A 25,204-nucleotide genomic window follows, 5' to 3' on the forward strand; every position below is an offset into this window, starting at 1 on the left:
AAAGCTAAGGAAAAAATGAGATCTGTCCCTCTTGCTAAGGATTCCATGGGGATTCTCTCAGTGCAGTGGTAACATAGAGCATAAAGTAGCTCTGCATTCCAGCTTTTTTGAATTTCCAAAAGAAATTATTATCATTTTTTTTTTTCCTCTCAAAAAATATTCTCTTTCAGGTAGCTCAGTGATCCAGCAGTTGTCACTCCTTAGACTTGAGTACTATTGTTAAAGTCATTCAATTCCCAGGATTTCTTAATTTTCTGAGTTTTCAATTCAGAATGGTATGAAAATATGAAAGACAGGCTATTTGACCTTTCAAAGTCCCTCCATTGCCTGACTGGTCTCTCTTTGAGGAGAGAAATTGAGAATCACTTGGAATATGATTTTAGTACCATGAAGAGAATGTAATGTAATTTATTTCAAAGAATGCATTCACCTGAAAATGGTCAATTGCAGTCAATTGCAAATTATCCATGAACAGAGGATAGAGACATAGAGCCAGTGAAATTCCAGGATAACCCAAATCCTTCTTTTATTCCTTGCTCCTTGCTCACCACGTTCCTTCCTGCCACAGGCTCTTTGAATATGCTGCTTTTTATTGAAAATGATAATGCTTTATGCAAGTTCATCTTTTCCTTATTTCTTCTCTTATATATATGTCTTACCAATCATTCAAAGGATTGGATCAATAGAATGGGCATTTACTAATTTAACAACTATTTATGTAGCCAACAGTGGGCAGTCTTTTGTTGGCATCCAGGATGTACGAATGAACAAGGTAAAGGCATTGCAGTCAGTAAAGGAGACATCCACAGACTGGAACTATATTCTGGCAAGGCCAGCACCCTGGTGGAGGCACAAATCGAATGGAAACAGAGTAACATGGTGATAAAGAACAGGTGGTCTGCTCTCACATTGCCTGGATTTATTCCTATGGTTATGTATGAGCTGTATGACTCTCTGGACCTCAGTTTCCCCATCTGATAAATGAGGTTGATGATAATGCTATATCTACCTCAAACAGCTGCTTCGATGATTAAATAATGTGCTATATATACTGTGCTTAGAAGAGCACCTGTGTCTAGTATGGTTTGTTCTCATTGCCACTGCTATAGAAGTTCAGTTTATACATGATTTAATCTACCCAGAAGCTTTTCAGGAGACCTAGCATCACAGTTGTATTTTTAAGAGCACACCAGGGCAGAAAGCATAGACTTCTCTTTCAAAGAAAGGAAATGGTTAAAAAAACCATTAATTATTACTTGCCTCTGTATATGCAAGGATTTCAGACCTTCTGTTAGTGGTGATTTCTGGCCACATCCAACCAATAAAGGTTATACCTTATGAAGCAAAGAGAAGGCAAACCTCAAACTGGTGAGTTCTCTTTTCCTAAATAGATTCTGCTATGTGATACCTGGAAAATTAGAATGAGAGTGTATTGATTTCTCTAAATTGTTAACATGACAAAGCAAATGGAAAATTCCAAATATTTAAATCCTTAAGGTTACATTGGAATTTAAAGAACTTAAAGCTATATGCTCTGTTTAGCCTAAAAAGCAGTCTTGGCAAGAGAGAGAATGGTAGAGCGCAGTCAGCCTGGGATGATAACATGAATATGAATGAAATGTATTTCCCTGTAGAAATGTTCAAAACCAAAGCAACACTATACACTTTTGATTTTCCTGTAAACTGATAGCTTTTGAAATTATTTCTGTTCATTTAGGAATTCTCTCAAACATCACTTGATATTTTTCTTAAAAAGAAAAAGTAAAGTGTGGCTTTTGGGGAGGGCAGTGTAGAATTGTTTGGTGACAAAAAAGATGTTTGAATTAGTATTTTGTGAATGAAGACCTTTGACAAAATAGAAAGTGGTCAAGCTGGGATCCATTCATTATCTTTTCATTCAATAAGCACTCTTGCTGAGGCCCCATTATGTGGTAGGGTGTTATATACAAGGGAGATTTATTTTAGTCCTCGGGGAGTGCGCACAAACACAGATGGTTAGGGATGGATGTGGTACGGCCTAGGGAATGCCCAGGCAGACTGTGTGCTAGGTGATGGGAGGCCCTTAGAGGGGTCTAACTCAGCTCAGGTGGGGAAGGGAGGTGCTCGGGAACAGAGTCATGGAGAAGGCAGTTCTGAGTTCCTCCTCATCTTGGAGGATGAAGTAGCATTAGCAGATTAGGGATGCCGGGAAGGGTGTCCAGTCATGAGGAAAAGGAGGAGCAAAGTCCCAGAGCAAGGAATCCAGGATACATTCAGGGAAGAAAACGTGCATCTGCTGGGACTGTAGTATTAAATGCAGGGCCTGGCCATGGGCGAGAATTAGAGAGCTCACCAGGGGCCAGATCTTTATAAGCATTAAGGAACACAGACTTCATCCTTCAGGGCAATGGGCAATGTGGAAGAACCACGATGGAGAAGACAGGATGAAACCAGAAGGATCCCTCTGGCCACGGTGAGAGGAGTTGGAGGGAAAGACAAGAGGATGAGAAACAGAAAGACTCCCAGGGAGGCTGTTGCAATGACTCAAGTTATTTTTTTTTTAATTTTTAATTTTGAAATAATTATAGATTGACAATAATGTTATTAAGTAAACTACGACCTTACTCAGATTTTATGAGCTTTGGCACACCTATAGTTTTATGAAATGTTAACACATGTATGGGTTCACATAATGTCTACCACAGTCAAGATAAAATCCAAGTGAGTCTTGATTAGGATTTAAACAAACAAAAATGGAGAAGAGGGGCTTGTCACCACATCTCTGCCTCCATTGTCTACTTCTCTTCTGTCTGTAGAAACCATCTCCCTCTCTGTCACATGGACCTTTGTATTTATGTTTGGAGCCCACTAGGATAATCCCAGATAGTCTCCTCATTTTAAGATTCTTAATTTAATCCTAGCTGCAAAAACCCTTTTTATTTTTTACAAGGAAATGTTTGATAATACCAGATAACATTTACAGATTTCAGGGATTAGAATCTGATATTTTAGACAATAGTCTACCACAATATGCTACCCTAAAAATAAGAATTACATAGTAAATACGACAATATTATTGATCACTTTAACCAAACTGAGATGCTGTGCCACCACCACACTGATACTCAGATGGCCTTTAAGATAGCCTAACTGGTTACTGTAAGAGGACAAATCTGTGACCCAATTCACAAACCCAGCTTAGCACCGGTGCTTCCCAAAGACTGAAAGAGGCCTCAGCCCCTTCCCTTTTCTGAGGCCCCTAGTATATTAAGAAATGAAGAAATCCCAAATGGCATTAGAAAAATGAATCCACATACATATGCCCCATGCAGCCTATAAGAGGTTCTGTTAGGAGCCCCGTGCTTTTGGGATTTACCACCCAGCTCCCCAGGCCACCACCTCGCTCAAGACCCTGTGCAGTGAGCACTTTCTGCTTTGTCCGGTTATATCCATCCACAGCCAAAGTTGTTGTGCTGGCATATCAGAGCATAAGCAACCTGGCCACAGTGCATGCAAGACGCCACAGCTGTCCAGGATCTGGGGGTGAGGCCATAGGCAGGAGGGACTGGGTTCACAGGACTAAACACAGAATCGAGCCAGTATATCTGGTGAAAGGAGAGGATAGGTAGGCCAAACAGACAGGACAGACCAATGGACAGCCTACAGGGCCTAGGCTGACAGACGAAACTAGGTTCAAAGCATCAGAACCTAAGACACTGGAGCAGAGCTGTCAGATCAGGACCCGAGGCAAGAGGCAGAGCCCAGAGCCAGTGCTTTATATTCATTCTGTCACAGCCTTAAACAGCCCTGGAAAATAGGTGTTACAATCTTCATATTACTGATAAAACTGGGCTTAGAGAGGTAAACTTTTCAAAGTCATTTTGGGACAGTGTAACTCTTGAGTGGAGAGGGCGTCAGGGATGCCACGTTGGCTACGGTACTTAGAATACTGTTAGCTCCTTTCCTCGGGTCTCCCTAACTTTATGTTCAAATTACTACCCAGTCATGCAAAATGGGTGATAATTGGCCACCCCATGGCTGGGAGTAAAGCAAATAAATGACAAATCAGTTAATTTTGTGTCTGAGAATAGAAACAGGCCCTAAGTCTGAGCAGTCTGGGTCTGTCCTGGCTCTTTGTAGATGCAAACTGTTCTTTCCAACTGCAAATCCAAAGGAACCCTATGCGCCCCTGCCCTGGGGCTTCCCTGTCAAGGAGGGTGCATTCTCGCAGGGGGTGTGTCTTCCTCTGAGTGTTTCTGTGTATCTCCCCACAGCTCTGCTTCCTATCATTTTCCCCAAGTTTCTGACTTGAAATGACTCTCAGCCATGCCAGCATCCTGTTCTCCTGGGCCTGAGGACCCAGGCTCAGCTCTGTCCTGCTGGGTTACCTACTCAGTCCTTCAGGAAGGAAGACTGTCCAGCACTGTTGGATAGAATATAGACCCCTTCCTTTCACCCAAGCAGGTAGGAGTCTTTCTATTTTCTGGCTGTCTTCTCAGTCAGTCTGGCCAAACTGAAAGAGCCAACTCTCATCTGTAGGGTGGAGAAAAGGGGAACTGACTCCTACAACCCTGCTGATAAGCAAAAGCAAGGGAGATTTGGAAAGGTCAATCTAAACATATGGACAGAGAGCAAGAGTTATTCCCTAAACATGGCTACCAGCACAGGACAAGTAACAAACTGCACGTGGGGTGTGGAGGCCCTAGAAAGAGGCTCTTTGAGGTATTTGAGGACAAGCCTATGGGTAGGATGGGGGTAGTTAAGGTCACTGTGCCGATTTGAACAAAAAGCAATGAACCACATTTCTTTAGTGACTTCATTCTGAGGTCCATGATCTTAGTCACCCAGGGGCCTTTGTGCACTCCTCCCTGCTGTTCGTCCCTTCTTGGAGGTAAATGCAGTAAAGTTACAGAAATTCTTTATTCACAAACAGAATCACTACTACAAGAAAGCATATGACGAAGTGCCATTTCCAGGAGGTGTATATTGCAGGCTTTTTGCCAATCCCTGCAGTATGTCAGCTATAGAATGCTCACTGGGGCCAAAAGAATTTGCCTGGCTGAGGACCTTTAAAATAATAAAAAACTTAGAACGCCTAATCCTTGGAAGAATTTATTTAACAGACAGAGAAATCTATTGGAAGGAGAGTGGGCTTATTCAAAGCCAACTTTGGAAAATGCCTTTGCAGTGTCCTTGCTTCTAATCCAGTCAAAGGCACCAACATAATTTGTTGTTTATGTTTGTGGGCTTGTGAAAAGCACACTTGCCCACCGGCGACATCCCTAGTGGGTATAATTTGGGCTAACCTGTCTTCTTCCTTCCTTGACACCAACCTGAAGGTTGTTTTGCCTTAAGTGCAGACATTTTGAAGGTGCTATTATGCCACTAGGGAAAGTCCAGAGGACACAGTAGGTCCTTCAAGGAGGTGTGGACATCCTCACTCAGGTAGACAAAGCTGGATCCGTGGATGGCTTCTCCACTTTGATCAGCTGAGGACTTCTCTGTGATCAAGAAAAGAGTGAGCAGGTCTGACACCCTGGGGCCATTACTATCTCTGAGTAGGAAAAGAAAATGACTCCCTATTGGGTATTTAGCTCAGAAGTTTTCATCCAAGGCAGGTCTTTGGCTTCTGCTTCTTTATCCTCTAAATGCCTTCCTTCTTAATTCCCTTCCCTTCAAAGAAGACCAAGAATCAGCTTATGTCTCTGCTTGTATTTTCAGATTTGAAAGAGCACCTGTCCCTTCTGCTGAAGTTGATTCAGACATCTGGTATGGCCATCAAGGAGCCGTGCCAGGGCCTGGTGTGACTCCAGTTCTGACCCCCTTCTCAGCTTACTCCACGTTTCCCAAAGGGTTATCTGAGTGTTCCTAAGCTTGAAGAACAGCATACAGTTTCTTCACCCTTGTGAAGTGCTTGCTTCTGTCTCTACAAATGGGAAATAAAGGAGGGAGTACCTTAAAGAGTGTTTCTTGCTTATAAACTGCTCAGGTTAAAATGGCTAATAAGGTAATGTTGTGATGACTGTGAGGATCATTGGGGCTTACACTGGCCTGCTTGAATCTCATAGCCACAGTTGTTCCGTCTGATAGAAACTTCCATCCCTGGGTTTCATCACTTAAATACAGCCTGCAAGCATGGAAAGGGATTCTGTTTGGAACTGTTTCTTGGTTCCTTTTATGTCCTGTTTTTCTAAGGGAAGAAACAAACACTAATTAAAAGAAAACAAAAATCTCAGTTTCTGCCTAAGATGAAAATGATGGCTTCCTAGAATTCCTGCCAGAGAGATTATACTTGTGAAATCAGCCACCTGATGTGCATCACTTATTCCAGGAAACTTAGAGGTTGAAATAAACTTCCTAGGACAATATCCATTTGTCTCCATTTTGAGAAAGTTTTATGATAGAGTTTCTTACCCTAAATTGTGTTGTTACCTGTGTTTCCACCTCTATTCTCCCCCTGGATGAAGACATCCCGGAAGGCAGGACTATTGGCTATTGTTTTGTAAGGTCAGAATGTTACAAAGCCTAGGGCAGAGCAGATGGCTGATAAAGTTATTGAATAAACAAAAATAAAAAAAAATTGAAGAAAGTATCTCTGGAAATGTCTGAAATGTACATGTTCTCTGGTCTGATGAAGGCAATTGGAATAACTTAGTCAGAGATCAGCAAACTACAACCTGAGAACTAAATCCAGGAGCTGCCTATATTTTTTCCAAGTTTTATTGGAACAAAGCCAGACTTACCTGTTTATGTGATGTCAACCATCACTGTCACTGTCACACCACAGACAAATGGATATTGAGTGATTGTGACAGGGACTGTATGGGCCACAAAGCCAAAAACATTTAATATCTGGCCCTTGATATAAAAAAACACTTGCTAACCTCCGACTTAAGTGAAAAGAAGAACATAGCATGCAAGTAAGCAAGCAACAAAGAATTACTTAAAGTTTGCCATGTGCTTAATACTTTTGTAGGATTTTCAAAAGACAGAGAAAGATGCATCTTACCTCTCTGAGTGATAAGTACTTTGACATGTTGAGGGTATTGATTTTAGCAGTTGTGGCACGGAAGGAGCGAAGGCCTCTTCCATGTGTTGAAATCAAAAAGGAGGTGAACAGAGGGGACCAGAGCAGTTGCAAAAGTATTACTTTGGAGGCAGCAATGACAAAGAGCGACCAGAAGAATGTAATCATTGTGCAATCTCTCCCATTCCTATTTTCCCACAAGAATATCAGGGAAGGCATTGCATGCTGCATCCACTGTAGTATAAAGACTATAACTATTTTCCTTGGATATAGAAAGAAGGAATGACTTCAGGAAGCTGAAAAACTTGGTGACAAGTGGTGGATGTTTTGATCTCTTCTGTATATAATTGTTATCATTTTAAATGTTATTGAAGACAGACTATAAATCAAAGGTCATGCTAAATGTTTTATATAAATGATTTGATTACAGTATTATGGGGAAGCCTCATTATTTCTATAACATAGCATCATTATTATCATAGTAACTTCCTAAGCCACAGAGTATATGAGTCAGTCAGAGTAGGTTAGGTTATGCTTCTGTAACAAACAATCCCCACATCTCAGTGACTTAATAAAACATTCATGTTTTTCTTGTTCACATGTTATAGGTTCAGTGTGTGCCAACAGGGGTCTCTGCCTTCTTAGTTCTCAAGGAGCTAAGCTAGTAGAGGGCCCATTTTTACCTCCATAGATTGAGAAGAGTATTACAATTTCTCCTACTTTCTTTAACATGCTTAATCCAGAAGTGACACAAACGATTTTCACTCACATTTCGTTATCAGGATTGGAACCTATTTCTCTCTGAGTCCAATACCCATTATCTTTCTATCAGCATTCATAGTTACATAATATGGGCATGTCAATATCATAATGTGCCTCATAGGTGTTTTACACCCTAAATCTAAATACACAGGGGGGCACTGACATTTACTAGTTCGAGAAATAATTATTGAAGCCTCCTATGAGCCACACCCTGTCCTACCCATTAAGAATATAGTAAAATGTACCTACTTCATTGAGCTTACATTCAGAGAGAACAGCAACACATTAAACACATAACCTAGTAAATAAAACTTAGTAAAATATGTGTGATGATTGGTGATGAATGCTGTGGAAAAAATAAGACATGGAAGGTGGTAAAGAATGCTGGGAGCTGGGGTGCTTCTCTATTCATAGAGCCTTTGAGCAAGCACATGGCCAAGAGATCATGGGAATCTGCTGCTTGAAGGAAATTCATATAAAAGGCAGATTGATCTAATTTCTGGTGGTCTCAAGTCTAATAAACATCCTGAGGTCACGAGTGGTAGAGAATTAGGAGGCGTAGAGGTTTTGCTGGGGTCCAAATTTTCTGAAACAAAATAGAGGTGAGGAAGGACAGTCCTTCAGCATTCACACTCTGGACTCTACTATGCCTCCTTAATTACACTATGATTGTGGGCAAGAAAGCAAAGGTCCATGAAATAAGTCTCCAAGGGATATGATGAAGAGAGGAGGAGGGGTCTTATTTGGCATTAAAAAACTGGATGTGTACCTTATGTGTGTGTGAACGGGGGGTTTAGATATAAGCCTGCTTCGGGCTTGGCTGATAGAGGATTGCAATGTTTCTCTTCATTTATAATGAATGACATGTTTGTAATGAATTTTCCTAGCCCAAATTTTCTTCCCTGTTTTGCTTTTCCTAAAATAACTCTTCAATTTGCTCAATTCCATTGCAATGCCCTCTGGCCCTTCTTAGCTCCCATTGATAGCTCATGAGGTATTTCAAAACCAAATTACACTCCTTACACTCAGTAATGCCTTTCTCTTTTCCTGTGCAATTTTTCCAACTTGCTATCAATCTTCATGTTAAGGTTTCCAGCAAAGTGTGTGGATAAAAAATATCCCCTTTATAAGTGGCTTTTTCTATTAACCTGGCTCATCCCACCTTGTCAAAACACTTAGCTGTGAGATAGTAACTCCTTCAAAGTCCTGGCTCAGATTTCAATTTACCAGTGACCTTCGGTGGATGAATCACTTTGCCATTGTGACAAAGAAGGCTCCTCAGGGAAGATAGGATTATTCATTCTCTGTTCAACTACAGAGTAAGAGTTTGAGGATTTCTTAATATTTGAACAGGATCCTATAGTTGAAAAGAATGATATAAACATCCTATATGGTGACCTTGATCAGTTAAAAGATACATGGGTAGCTGGTGTCCAGTTCAGTGTTGCCTATGAAAGGCCAGAGCATCAACCATTCAATGACACACTCATTCCTAAGCCAGCGTCCTGCCCCCTGGACTACCTCCCTGACCCCCTCCCCTCCCACCTACTCCACAATAAAAATATGAGTCGCTGCTTCTTGAATGCCTACCATGAGCTAACCATTGTGCTGTGCATGGTAATAGGTTGCATCAATAGCCACAACTGTTCACACCTCCAGGTTTCCATGTTTTCCATGACCTTTGCCATGTGATGTTGCACTTTCCTCCTGCTCCATTGATGTGGGGTTTGGCCATGTGGCTTGCTTTCATTAATAGGATATGGTGCAAACAATGATGTGCCATGTCCAAGCCTAGGCCTTAAGAAGCCTTGAATATCTTCACTTTAACTCTTGGACCTGTACCTCTGCTATGGGAATAAACCTGGGTCAGACCCCTGGAAGATGGGAGATGTGTGGCCCAGTTCCCTCAGTCACTGTAATAGCCAGCCAACATCTGGTAACTCTCCTGGCCTGTGAATACTCCAGTGAGTCCAGTGACATCAACCAAGCCCAGGACAGGCACCGGCGAGGTTGAGCTGACCCAGATTCAGGAGAAATAAGAATTCTCTCATTTTAATCCATGAATATTGGGTTATTTGTTATGATGTAATAATTTACAAGCATTTTATGAAGATTAGTTTATTTAAACCTCATAATAATCTTACACAATAGATTCTATTATTCTTCCCATTTAATAGAAGAGAAAACAGGTTCAGAAAGACTGAAGGTCACATCACCATGAAGTAGCAGAGCTAGGATTCCAAACCAAATATTTAATAATTCAAAGTCTGACATGTGTCACAGTGTGTCATTGTGGACACCCCTCTCCTTGCTGATTTGTTCTTACTCATTTCAAAATGGAAAGATTGAATTGTAACCAGTTGAACTGTGCTAAAACTTAGACTTCTCAAGATGAAGAATTCCTTTTAATTTGACAGAGAATGTAAGGTCACCGACTTTCCTTGGGATCTCTGTTGTGTTGTACAGCTTCTCTGAAGCAAGTGTCAGTGAAGAAATAGACATAAGACATTCCTGAGCACTTAGGGAAATGTTTTTTATTGTAATAACTTGTTTATGCAAATAATATTTGCCTACTCTAAAATTTCCAAGTGTCCCTTCCTAATCCATAATTAGCAAATCCTGCCAATCAGTCAGAAATGTGTTTGTTCCTATGCTAAATAACTAATTGGACAGATCACTGCATACATAATCATGAGGGATAACTTTGTAAGAACAGAAGAATGAATTCTCACCAGGAAACAGACCCAATTTCATGGAGACAATGGCATAAAGCTTGACACATCGCTTGGGACTGACTGCTCTGGTTCTCCATAAAGTTGTCCTCAACCCAAGCACCTTCCCTAGAATAGAATAATGAAATGATTAGTGTTTATTCTTACATGGTACATGTAATAAATGCTTCCACTCTTGAGAAATATGAACTGGTTTTATTCTTTAGGAGATTGCAATAATTAAACTATGCTTTTCAAACTGTCACATGTTAACTTGGTTTTCTTATTGCAAAGTTCAGTAAGTATGTAGGCTTTCTGTATGCCAAGTAGTTTTTGTTTTAAACTTGCAATAGTTGCTATTCTATGTTGTTTGAACATTTTGTGAAAGTGCAGACAAGAAATTTTCAACATCTCTAGTAGGTCATGGAGCTTTTCTATGGCTTAAAGAGAATGAGGGCATGGTGACTATCTTTCTGCTCACAGCCAGTAAATCTGTTCTATTACGCACTGCTATAATTACTTTCCAAGTGAGCAGCTGAGAGTGTGAACAAATTGAATGCTTGTGATGCCTGAATCATTCGATGCCTTCATATTTACCTTGTTGTCAATGGCAATTGCATGACAGTTTTCTGATTTTTCCATTCTATAAAAAGTTGGGAAAGTTCACATTCTTCTTCTGACTCATTCTCATACAATGGGAAGGATGCCTCAATGGGACTTCTTGACAGACTCATGGCCAAAGTATAACTAAACAATGAAAATTAAATACAGTCCTTAAAAGCTATCTTGTTAAATGTAGCCAATACTCATATACCAAGTAATCCTGTAAAGATTAGAAGGATGGTTTAATGTAAACTTTCTTTATCTGTCTTGTGTTATTATTAATGTTTCTAATTAGAAGAATATAAGAGTCTTCCTACTTTATGTAGCTAACACACTCTTTCACAGTGTATTTTCTGCCAATCATCCCCATTCATTTAAAATACAACAGTATTTGGTATACAACCTCAGCAATTTCCAAAATCACTATTAATTATTGTAGCATTTTGTTTGAATTAGGACATGTACATTTATTTTCCAATAATTGCTGATATTCACCATATGTAAAGCAGTAAGATTTTTCACTTCAAGGCACCTCTAGAATGTGTATATATAATTTGAAAATGAATATTCACATATGAACAATGAATTGGGGTGAAATGCCTTGTCTAATTTACTGACCAGGTTGTGTTTTGGTGTGATGGCACCTTTACCATAGCATGACTCAGACCATCGCAAGGTTAAGGATACCAGAGGTCTGAAACTGCCCATGAATGAATCCTTCAAAGGCCAAGCTGAAGCTGAAGCCAAAGAGGACATTTAACCACATATCTAGGCCAGAGCTAAACATGGACACATCCCTAAGTAGATTCTTTGGGGGGCAGATACATTTTAAGACATAAAATGCATATTTTCATAAAGGATATATTTTTGCCAAATATTCTGTAAGGGGCAATGCAAAGAGAAAGGAAACCACTCCCCACCACACACACACACACACACACACGCACACACACACACACACACACACACACACACTCAACCCCCCATCCCACACAGTCACACACATAATCACACAAACTCCCCCCCACTCCCCGCCCCACAATCACACAAACTCCCCCCCACTCCCCACCCCACAATCACAAAAACTCCCCCCCCACACACACACTCACACATACACAATCACACTGACTCCCCCTCAACACAGACACACTCACACAGACACACAGCACTCTTACAGCGCATGTCCAACTGGGAAGGCGGTGGAAGTTCAGTTCCTGGGGTCAGTTCCAGAAGAGAAAAAATTTCTTGCCACTGAAAACTCTGCCCTGGCCACCTCTACGTCCAGGCAAAGCCAAGGAAAAGCTTTAGAGCTTTTAATTTTAGAGGAAAGGGAGGAACAGAGGGAGAGGAAAGAGAAAATATTAACTTCCCAATCTAATTGTCTCCCGCAATGTGTAGGGATTAAAACAAAGAGAGACACACACAATACAAAGAAGAAAACTAGTGAAGCTCTTCAGAGGAGAGGCAGCGGGGGAACAGACACCGGTGCAGCCCCTCCCACTGGTAGGGGAGCAGGGCCCGGGAGCGGGTGCTCAGGACTGCTGAGCACAGAGGATCAAAAGCAGGATCAAACAAGAATCTTGCTGACTCACTAACTGAATGGAAAGGTCCAGCGCCTCAAGGTAAATTGGCAAAATTATTTCAGTCCTAAAAGTGTTCTTTCATGGAAACAGGATACTATGGCTAATCTCCAGTGGCTCGGTTTTAATTATTGAGTGCCTGTCTTTACGGTTATTAAATATTTGCATAGTACCCCAGTACATTCCAGCAAAGGGGAATAAACTTGGCCATGAGATATGAAAACAACATTAAAGCTCCCTAAAAAAAGGTACATCTAATCCCACCTAATGCTTTCTACCTGTGGAATACTGGTAAGTGTTTTAACAGCCAGATGCTCCCTGGGAGAAAAATGATGTGTGTGTGTATGTAAATATGTATGTATATACATACATACACATGCATTATTTTTCACACATGTTTTATATATGTATATATACATACATATTTATAAAATTTGTACTGATATGAAGGATGTATAGCACACATCCTTAAAAATAATAAATTTACAAATATTTACAAGTAAAAATGAAACATGCAACACATTCCACATTCCACATAGTCAGTTGATTTTTGCAGTGTATTTTATTGCTTTTTGCAGAACTCTTGTACATGGCCAAAAGATGGTTCAACTGATAGACGAGTATAGTTCCAACATGAATGTTCATTGATATTTGTTTCTATTTTACCAAATAAGAATAAAATGACACCACAAAGATGTTTGTCACTTCTAAATACAGTGAACAACTAACTCCACCACTAACTCCTTTCTGAATTGGGAAGTCATGTGCAAGTACTGAAAACATATTTTCTCAATTTTCTGTTCTAATCACAATGTAATGGCAAAAAGCACAGTACATTTCAGTTTAACCTGAATTAGTAATATTTTCTCCATCATGTCACTGAGTCTAGATTATCAACAAAACAGTAAGTCAAGTCTTGATTTGTAACATTTGCCAATTTCCATGACATAAAAATTCTCACCATGGCCAATTTCAGGCAGTGAATGTGGTATTATTGAACGCACCACAACTGGCCTAAATAACCTCAACAGCATACATAGATCATAGTAAAATAAAGCCATTAGGAAAGATGAAGTTTTGAGGATGCATTCCTTTTGTTTCTAATATAATATACTGATTTGTAAATTCATATAATTTAATTTTTAATAATTTGTACAAATTTATTTTATTTTTAACAGCTGGCTCACAAAACTACTGAAAATGTAGTACTACTGAGAAAATAACCCACTTTCATGTGCTAGTATGAGCAGGCTATATCACCCAACTGCTTCCCATTCAATTCTACCCCATTCATGCTACATACACAATACCTTTAAGTTTTAAATTATAAAAAAGAAAAATAATTCTCAACTGGATTGGAGAGGTAGTCAATGAGAATTCACCCAGTCTGCTTTAAACCTGATCACCAGTGCTCAGTTTGTTGTATCTAGCATAAAAGAGAGAGAAAAAAAAGACACGGAGAGATATAATGCATCTCTCTGAGCATGTGCAGTAAAATAATAAGAGAAAAAACAGCTATAGGATGGCAGTAATAGGTGAAGAATCCTTTGTAGAAGAAAATATAAGCCTTCAGAAAAAGAAAAAGTTCTTAGAAATGCTTCAGACTATAAATAAACTAAGTAAGACCAGACTTTAAGAAACAAGGGCTCAAAGATAAGATAAAAACACGGAGTAAGAAAAATAAACAAAACGATATAAAAATGTAGCTTTCAATGTTAAAGAAATAAATTGTGGACAAAGACATCACAATTACAAATTAGTAAATATTTTTATGCAAAGACGTAAATAAATAAACATGGGTGGTGACCTAACTGCGGACAAGAAGAAAAAGCTAAAGATAGAAAATAGAATGCAGAGGGAATAAAGACTAATATTAATAAATTAGTAACAGAAAATAAAATAAATATGGCAGACAAAGGTATCCACCAAAAAGATAAATGGTGTCCTCAGAGAAGAAAATCCCTTAAAATGAAAGGGAAAATGTCATCAATGCCACAATACATTCTTGAAATTAATGGAAAACTAAATATGCAAATCAAAAGGAAAATTGATATAAACTGACATGAAGACATGCCCAAGAGAAGTACTGAGAACGCCAAATGCTCACAAGGACATAGAGCAGCTAGAACTCTCATTCATGTAGGGAAAGCAAAATGGTGCAGCCACTTTGGAAGATAGTTTGGCAATTTCTTACAAAATCAAAGATGCTTTTATCATAAAACCCAGCCATTTTACTCCTTGGTATCTATCCAAAAAAGTTGAGGACTTATGTCCATACAAAAACTTGCACCTGAATGTTTGCTAAAATCTTTGTTCCTAATCATCAATACTTGGAAGCAACCCAGATGTCCTACAGTAGGTGAGCTGATACACTGGGACATCTAGACACTGGAATATTAGGCCGTGCTAAACAGAATTGAGCTGTCCAGCCATGAAAAGCCATGGAGGAACTGAATACATATGACTAAGTGAAAGAAGCCAGTCTGAAAAGGCTACTTACTGTACAATTCCAACTATATGAAGTGCTGGAAAAGGTAAACTATGGTGACAGTAAGAATATCAGTGATTGACAAGAGTTCAAGGGATGATTAGGCAGAACACGGGATTTTTAGAGCAGTGAAACTTACTCGGTGTGATACTACAATAGTGGATCCAGGTCATTATACATTTGCAAAACCCACAGAATATGTAACAACAAGAGTGAACTCTAATGTAATGATGGACAGCTTGACAGTGACATGCCAGTGTAAGTTCATAGATAATAAAAAATATGTCACTGCAGATGTTGATAATAGGGTAGGCTGTGTGTGCCAGGTGGGGACAAGGGCTGAAGGGGAAGTTTCTGTCCTTCCCACTCAACATTGCCATGAACCTAAATATGCTCTAAAAAATAAAATCTAATTAAAACAAAAGAAAATAAATTATGAGGGTAGAAATGTTATTGAAATGCTCATTCTCTTAGATCATGAATTGATTTGTGCCCAAGGAGGGGATAAAAAGTTTTTTTTTTAATTGTAGAAAATACTACATGGTTTGACAAGAGACAAATTGATTCTGATGAATAATAGTGGGTGTATGAATGAACCCTCCTTTAAAAAAAGGCATTTCAAAAGAGTAACAGACACAGGGCTTGCCATGTTCTTGGAACTGGATTGTCACCATTGTCTTCATCACTAGACCTTTAATTTCTCTCCATGGTTTATCAATACATGGGTTTCCTCTCCTAAAGACTGGACCAGTTACAGACTTATAAATACAAAATAATTATAAGGAGTATGGTTACATAGGATATGCTATTATTAGTCTAGATAATGTTAAGAATTCCATGTTCTTATCCACATAAGTGATTCTTAGTAGACAACACTGAAATTAAGAAAGAAATTTAAGTCTAGGGAGTTGCGGGGGTCAACTATGGGCAGGGATATTGACTTCTGTGGCCCACTTGAGTTCTAGCACCATCCTATTTTCAGATTAAGAAAAACCACCATATTTCTATATGAGATGTTTCATTTAATACAACTGAAAATATTAGTATCATCTCTTTACTTTTGTGGATAATATAGTAGCAGCTAAGGTCTAGTTTAAATAACAAAAACTCCTTTTTATTGATTTTTTTTCTAACTGTGTGGTATTGTGCTAAGAACAGTACAGCTGTTTATAACATTGAATTCTTTTAACAACCTCTGAGTTAGCAATTACTCCCAATTCTATTTTTAAAATGAGGATACCATAAATCAGAGATGCTAAGTAATCTGTCCAGGGTTACACAGCAAGTACAGGAAAGATCCATGACTTGAAATTATTTACGCCTAATTCAAAAATGTGTGCTCCTAACTTTATTGGTCTTACACTTCCCTGGATAGCCCTACCTGAGGAGATCTCATTAAACAGAGAGGAGGAGGAAACCAATATTTCTGGAGAGTCTATATGATGCTTTAGCTTTTTCTCTGTTTTTAAAATTTAATCCCCACCATAATCCTGTGAGAAAATAGTATTATTCCTAATTTACAGGTGAAAAAAAAATAAACCTGTAAGTCTGAAGTGTTGACTACATGCAAGTTGTCCAAAAAAAATTTTCATGTGATTTGAACTGGGTCTTACATAAATCCATATCTCTTGTTTATTCTCACTATTAAATAGGGTTTCACATCATCTTAAAAAGGACAGTGCTGAATTTCAAGCTACGACACGCAATTTCTAAGGTGAAGGGGTTAACAACAGATTTACTAGCTTCCTTACCATATGGGAAGATGTACTTTTCCTCCTCTGCCTCTACAATTTGGGCACAGATGAGCAATCTTCATGTTAAGTGCCCCCTAGTCAGCACAAGAACTACTGTTTAAGAATTGTCAGAGGAGCCCAACAAAACGTACTTCTTTTTAAATCTGACCTCAGTGTCTAAGAAATTCTCCACCAGTTTGAAACCTTCAAACTTCAAGAGAAGGTGCTCTGAAGAATAGTAATTTCTCTTCAATTGTAACGAGGTTTTTAGAGACCCCCTTCCAAAGAGAAGGGCTTGAGATGTGAAGGAAATTCTCACAGTCTTGCTGCTTTTGACTCTAGCATGGACTTGAACGTAATTAGCGAACCACTATAGTGTGTGATATTTTTCCCTTTCTTCCAGAAAAGCTCTTCAGATGCAATAATTTGCCTCTCCTCAGAGACATCAAATCCTTCAATTGAATAATGGTGGGCTTGAAATCTATGGGTCTGAAACAGATCGGTGAGAATCTGATTCTTGAAACCTGTAATCCCATTTTACTGCTTAGAAAGCAAACGGACTAGCAGAGCAATGAAACCATCGGCTGCAGCCCTGAGACCCCTCCTCATCACAGAAAGTACTGGAGCTGAAATTCAGCACACTGCCCCCCCAGCTATGATCCCCTTTCACTCTTTACCCTGATGGCACATGTATCCCGCTATATACCCTGCACCTCTCCTTGGTAGTGGCCTCTGCTTTGGAATTTCCGGAAATCACTTTCTTCATTAATATGAGATACTCAGGCTTGTTGCATAAAGCTATCCTTTCATCTACTTTGCTTTTTTTTTAGTAATTATTCAAACAGTCCATGTTGATACTGGAAAATCTGAAAATATGAACACAAGTATATAGAGGTACAAAATTGTCTGTATGCTGGAAGTCTGAAGAGGAGCCGTCTCAGCAGGGCTGTAGAGGGGGAAGATGTGGTGTCAGCTAAAAAGAGACAAAATGGAACCTTCTGGGTCGTTTTGCATCTTGATCTGGATGATGGTGACATAGGGAACACATGTTTGAAAAAACGAATTAAGTGGTGCACTTTATGGATAGTCTACCTCAATCCAAAGGAAAAATTTAAAATCACCCAGAACCCCAAAACTCAGAGGCACCTCTATTTGGAATATTTCCTTCATATATGTCTGTGTCTATGCACATACATATACACACACATGCATACATATAAGTAGATATGATACGTATAATATGCACTCATGAAGTTGATTTGGGGTTCTTCTATTTTTATGTAAAATATGTCTCAGTGTTTAATCACTTGCAATTTACAAATATTCATAGATAAAACAAAGCTACACGCAAAACATTGCCATCTCTGCTCCCACCAAGACGTGCTCTTAGCTCTCTTGCTCCATGATTCTATTCTAGGCTGTGGTCTTCTTTTAAGTCTGCAAGATAAGAGGTATTCCACAAAGTTTATAACTCTGTTTTCTCTGCTAATTCAAAAACCACTGAGGGTGTTACAGCTGCTAGCAGGAAGAGGTGAATGGTGTGGGTGGAAGGGAAGTGGAGAAGCACATGGATGTGGAGACTGACACAAGCAGAGATGGGTAGCTGGGATTCACAACCACAGGACTTGGAATTGGGTTCGAACCATGTTTCACATAATTTCCTCATGCAGAAAAAGGGAACCAGATGACATTTGAATTGCACAAGCCTGTCACTTTGTACAGAGATCCCTGAATTAGTAATCTGGAGAGTGAATCAAATGTTGTGAAAGCATCAAGATTTTGTGGGAGAATGGACTTTGTTTTGAAACTACCTTTGATTTGTCCAACAGTCTCCAACATGGGATTCTTAGTGAGATCACCCTATGCTCATCATTCCAGCCACAGGGCGACTTGAAACATGCCTCTCCTAAATGGATGGTTGTGGGCAGATCCAATTCTCTGGAAGCAGCTTCTGAGACATGGACTCTTGTGCAAGTCATTTATTAAGAAAGTTCCCAAAGGAAACTGGTATTAACTCTGGATCATGGCTGGCCCCAGAGAACTCAGGACCTGCCCTCACTTCAGGGACCACAGGTGTCTCTTTTATTTGTTCATTTTCAATGACCAGTAAATTACATTATTTCCATTAATGACTTTACCTCCAGGCTGAGGGCACGTTGCTGTTCTTGAACACCTTAATCTCTGTAGAACAAGGAACCTTGAGAGATACCTTCAATTATCCTCATTTTAAAGTTGAAAAAAATTAAGTCTCACATATGAAAACTCGTGTCTCTACGAAGCCCATCCTTTTTCCTTTCTTGTGTTCTTAGTCTGTGTGTAGAACAAAGTCCCCTTAGATGCCTGGAGATGCCACCTACACAGTGCAGGCTGTGTACTATGTACTGCACTACTTCCTGGAAGTCCTGTTCACCCACACTGTGATGTGCATGGTGCCCCCTGCAGTTGTGTAACTCCACATGTTCATACTCCCAAACTGCCAACATCAATGGGGTTTTCTTGGGGAAAAGACAGATGAACTTTTGGTTCATTGGCATTTTTTAAATTTTCAATTTTTGAAGCCACAAAACATTCTTTCAATACTTCAACTGTCTTCATCTATTTCCCCAATTCAAAAAGAACTCAGAACTTCTTCTTCAAATATTATGATAAGGCCTCCTAAAAGGGCCACATTCTTGTTTCAAAATCATTGTATCTTCTCTGACTCTCCATCAGGAAGATATTTTCTATTTTCTATTATGTCCTTGCTATTTTATATTATGAAAACATTTGGGGGGCATTGCATATTTTTTCAAATATTTTGAATATATACCTTAAAACTACAAATATTTACCCTTAAAATACTAACATGCTTCCTCACCCAAAATTTCTGAGAATTTATGAAATAGATCCTTTTCTCTATGTCATACCCCAGCACATACTTCTAGGCATTCCTTTAGTGAGTGCCTTATCCAAGTCACAGTGATAGAGAATTAGGTAGCATGATGGTGCATGTATATATTAAAAAGTGGGATTTGAGAATTTTGGAAATATCTTCAGAAAGCACAGTTACATGCTGCACAGAATTCAAAGCTCCATTTCCTTAACATGAGGACAGCTCCTCGCAATCCAGCTGTGCATGGTGTATGACAACCTTCAGCAGTGACACAAGTTTCTCAATATATGTTTCCTTATCTGTAGAATGGGGACAGAATGTCTCCTTCTCGGATTTATTGAAAAAGCCTCACGTGATAATGTTTTTGAAAGCCCTTTGTTAAGCCGTAACTCACTGCCTGCGTGTAGAATAGTCACCACCACCATATGCATGTATGCATGTACATTTGTACGTATGCATGTCTGTATAGACTGGTGCTCTGGAAAGCACAGTGAACTAGGAACCAGGGATACCATGTCCTATTGCCAGCTCTACTCTCTTTAAGCAGCTTGCCATGGACGCAAATAAACCGTTTTTCCTCTATGGATCTTGGTTTCTTCATCTGTAATGTAACATGGTTAGATGAACTTAATATAAGGCTCCTTCATGACCTAAAAATCTTTCCTAATGTTTCCATAAATGCAAGTGTGGATTCCATCCAAGTTCTAGCCTTCATCTCAAAATAAACTCCTAGATAATAAGTATGCCTAAAGAAAGTCTCTGCGTCCTTGTTCTATGGCCAAAGAGCATTTAAAAAAAATAGACATATTTCCTCCTAAATGACCAGAAGCAATCCAGAGTGGGTGATTCCATAGTCTTGAGATCTTGGCAATGTCAAGGTAGTGGACACTACATAAAAATTTTAAGGCAATTCAATAGAGACAGATTTAACTAAGTAACGTTATTACTACTGGCAATTATCTCATTACCGATTCAAGAAAGGAGTCTTATCTAGACATAAACATATTTAGCATTAACTACATTATACTATTATGCATTTTAAGTCAGGATATGTGCACTTATATGTGTATGCCCAAGGTAATAAATAATCCATGGCATGCCAGATAAATATTTATTATAAAATTTTATCTATTTTGAGCTCTTTAAGGCCAGCACCATGTCTCTCAGATCTGTTAAAAAAATTTAGTGCCTATTAAGCATCTAAACATATACTAATTTATTTTACCTGTTCAACCCAAAAAAGAAATACAAAGGCAATTAGACTTGTAGGGCGGCTCTACTGTAACCAGGAATCTGGGAGCATTCTATCTTTCTGCTTTACCATCCTAGTAGTATAAAGTGGATTTTCCAGGGACTTCCACTCAAAATCACCTCCTGGTTCAGTACGGCTGTTCAGGTCCAGCTATCATGTCCATACTCCAGGCTGCAAGAGAAAAGAAGGGAAAGGGGGCATAACTCTTAACTGCTTCAGAAGCTTGAAAAAACCTTTTCCAGAAATTAGAAAGAACACTTAGGCTAACATCTCATCAGGGAAAACTTAGTCCTAAGAAGACTTAGAAATACATATTCATCTCTGGAGACAGTTCTCTCACCTAAAAATTGAGAGTCTATAACCAAGGAAGGGGAGGATGATATTTAACAGGCAATCGACGTTGATGCCATCTCCAGGTTGGCATATTTTAAATTTATGAGGCATCGAATGATTTGTTTAGTAGTCATTGTGGAAATCCCAATGCTACATCAGTTCGAAAGAGTTACCATGTGTAAACCATTTTATCTGGTCCTAGTATTTAATCACCATGACATCTCTGGGAAGTGCACAGTATTACTAATCTCCGTTTACAAGGGAAAACAACTTGTAAGTAAGGCTCATTGTTAAGTAACTGTGCAGAAAATACCGTAACTAGTGATCTGCCTTGTCCCAAAGCAGATGGATTTTTCCCAATGTAACATGCCATCATTGTTACCTTGCAAAGAGGGTTGCTGTGTATGAGACATTTTTGTGCAGTGAGGTAGCAAATAAGCACGTTGGACCAGCAACGGTAAAATGGTGAAGAATATGGGCTCTTAAGCAGGTCTTCTCAAATTTTAATGTGCATTTGAGTAAATGCATCTAATTAAATGTGTATCTAATTAAAATGAATATTCTGATTCAACAGAAACGAGGTGGACCTGAGAGCTTGTATTTCTGAAAAGCAGGCAGTAATAGTTACACTGCTGGTCCATGGACCACTCCTTGAGGATCAAGGGTTTAGACTTTCATTATCAATACCTTTATCACCTACTATATATGACATAGCCAACATTTGAAAGGTGGTTGGTCTTAATTGAGATGTACTGTGCAATAAGCATAAAATACACAGTGGACATAAAAGCTTTAGTATTAAGAAAGAATTAAAAATATTTCATTAATATTTTATATAGATTTCATATTGAAATTAGAGTGGATGATATTGAATTAAATAAAATATACTATTAAATCACTTACACTTCTTTTTACTTTTTAAATATGGCTACTAGAAAATGTAAAATTATACATGTGGCTCACATTATATTTTTATGGGACAGAACTGGTCTAGATTGAGAATTGCTACTTAGTTCAAATTCTGAAGCCCTAGTTACTAACAGAAAGACTATGAAGAATCAACTTTACTAAGTTGTTTTCCCTTGTAAACGGAGATTAGTAATACTGTGTACTTCCCAGAGATGTCGTGGTGATTAAATACTAGGACCAAATAAAATGCTTTACACATGGTAACTCTTTTGAGCTGATGTAACATTGGGATTTCAACAATGACTACTAAACAAATCATTCAATGCCTCATAAATTTAAAATATGCCAAGCATAGTAATTAGGCACTTTAATCACCTCTGTTGCCAATCACTTTAAAAGTGATTTTGGTCATATACATCACATAAACTTTGCCGGGAACATTCTCCTTATTTCCTAAATTCAATAAAATTGACAAGGATCCCGGTGAACTCAAAAGATATGAAGTCATGTTTAATAAATGCTGGACAGAACTACAGCATCTACATTTCCAGGCTAATGATCAGCTGAATCAGGTCCCTGTTCCCCCCACAGAATTACATTTTATTGTAGTTTTTTTAACCCAAAGCAATTTACATACAAAAAAGGAATCTCTTCCAAGATCCGCATTCTCACCAATCTACCTCTTCCCAGAAGACGCAGGGTCTAAGTGGATTCACCAGAGGTCAGTGTGCTGAGTGGGCAACTTGCCTGAAGTCAGTAAGTGGGAGGCCAAGACTCCAGATAACTAATTCATTAAATTTACTTATACCTTCCAATTATTTAGCTGTGGTTGATGGGTTTTGATTTTGTACTCATTACAGCATTTTAAGGAGTGTTTAATTCGTTTCCATCCCAGCCTCCTGGGCTCCAGCTAGAACTAAAAGGTAAAGAGAGAGAGAGGCTGAAGAGAAACAGCACACAGAAATGGGAACTGAGGAGGGGCAGCTGTGGGCTGGAGGGGAGACACTGCAGAGGTGAGAGGGATATAATAATAAGACTGTATTCTCAAATATAGAGCAATCTTATGAATATATTTTTAAGAATGTATTATTAAGCATGTAAGCAGATATTATAATACTTCTTGATAATCAAGAAAATATTCCAGAATGTGTAGGTAGTGAATATGTGAAGAATTCTTATCCATATAATCTCCTTATGCATAATAATATATTCATAGCCATTTTCATATTCAATAATTACCCCTGTGACATATCTTCCATATATCCTAGTCTCCTGTCTCTCTGCCTCTCATTGTCACATTCCCCAGCTGACAGCCACAGAGGTAGAAATATACTGAAGATTCCTTAGCATGCTATTATAAACACAGAAATGAAAAGTACCCCACCAAAATTAGTTTTTGAAAATGGAAATTTGGTACATTGGTCATTGAACACATTTACCTTTGGCAAAATAGTCATTCAGTGAGTCAGGTTCTAGGAATTGGCTTGCTTCTGAATGTACAAAGAAATCTGATAATGGATGAGTTTGGAGACAGAAGCCCAAAAAACTGGAAAGGATGCATATTCAGCCTTCTACTTTTACAAGAAAAAGGTTTTGACAAATAATGATCAGATTTGTACTATTTTTGTTAAGTGTCCAGGCAATAGTGTAGGATCTAAAGCAGGTCAACAGATACTCAGCCCTCAGCCACCAGCCTAAGCCCTGATATGTCCTCATCCACCCATCACTTAATCATGTTGCTCCTTCCTGCTTATGTAGATGTGATCTGAGAACCTTCAGATCATTTCACTTTTTGATATGTGAGTAATAGGACATCTAATAGCCATCCCAAGCCTCCCAACAATATTAGCACATAAGTGTGAACAGAAGTGTTCTTTCTGAAAAAAAGATTGGAAAAGAAATACACCACTATTAATGATTGTGCATTGAGCATTGACTGCCCTATACAGAATTTTATTGTTGTTAACAACCATTTGATCAATAAATATGAGAGATGTCCTCCCAAAAAATTAATAAATAAATAAATAAATAGTAAAATAAAAACTGTTGCTGTGGCATGGTAAAAAAAAAAAAAGAAGAAGAAGAAATACACCACTATCTTAAGGAAGGAGAATAGTTCTAAAACTAGTAGGACATACCCAGATCCAGATTGGAAGTCCTATCATAACAGCAACAAGGAGTACCCGGATAATGGAGAGAGAACTCTGAGAACACCCAGCTCTGGGCAAAGACACCACCCCTCACCACCTCCCCTGCGTGGTCATGGAGGCAGGTATAGTTGCCTTGTGAGATGGAACATTAGCTTATTTAACCTGGCATTTAAATTTTGCATACTAGATTTGATGGCCTCTCTTTCTCTTGTGTTTGCCCAACAAAATTTCTAAATGTAATTTGGCTTACATGAGTTACAACCTATACATATCTGAGATTCTTAGCAAATATGTCTGTTACTATAAATTTTGGTTTATAACCATTTTCTAGGTAATCGTAGCTACCACTTTTATCCCATCTTATCTGCTATGTCTATGTAACACCTTAGACAGTTAAGTCTCTACAACTACGTTATGAGGCAAATACTTGGATCCACATTTAGAAAGGAAATAACCAAATTTCAAACATGTAAGGAATGCACTCAGGATATCTCTCAGCTGGGCAAAAACCTTAGACTACTATGTTTGACTCCAAAGCCTCTGGGGCTCAACCCCCTTGCATGCTACAATCTTCTGAGTCTAAGAGTCACTAACGAGTCATTCTTAGTAGGTAGACCAGGCATTGGGGCCAGATTCTGAATTATAGAAAATCCACAGTCAGACAATCTTTTCTGGGCATAATGGATCCATAATGCTATAATTACATCAACTATTTGCAACTTCCTGGCTTTCTTATCATTTGGAAAGACAAGTTACAGTGTAATAAGAACTATGCACATGGGCTTAATAATTCTCATATATATAC

The 25,204-nt window shown here is 38.7% G+C and overlaps 1 long non-coding RNA gene across 6 annotated transcripts in view; it reads right to left on the bottom strand.

Moving 5' to 3' along the window:
* Nucleotides 1-4,946: 4,946 nt before the first annotated feature.
* Nucleotides 4,947-25,204, bottom strand: part of LOC118970578 (uncharacterized) — a 49,559-nt gene continuing 29,301 nt past the window's right edge. Inside the window, exons 1-5 of one of the 6 annotated variants that reach the window (XR_012125391.1) lie at nt 12,258-17,288; nt 11,077-11,226; nt 10,501-10,608; nt 6,025-6,169; nt 4,947-5,905 (exon numbers count right to left, since the gene is read on the bottom strand). This is a non-coding gene — a long non-coding RNA (uncharacterized lncRNA). Of the gene's footprint in view, nt 6,170-9,315; nt 10,609-11,076; nt 11,227-12,257; nt 17,289-20,980; nt 21,179-25,204 lie in introns of those variants that run through there. The other 5 variants (XR_012125390.1, XR_012125392.1, XR_012125389.1 and 2 more) reach the window with 5 other exon arrangements.

Source organism: Manis javanica, chromosome 15 (genome assembly GCF_040802235.1).
Source record: "Manis javanica isolate MJ-LG chromosome 15, MJ_LKY, whole genome shotgun sequence".
Taxonomy (NCBI): domain Eukaryota; kingdom Metazoa; phylum Chordata; class Mammalia; order Pholidota; family Manidae; genus Manis; species Manis javanica.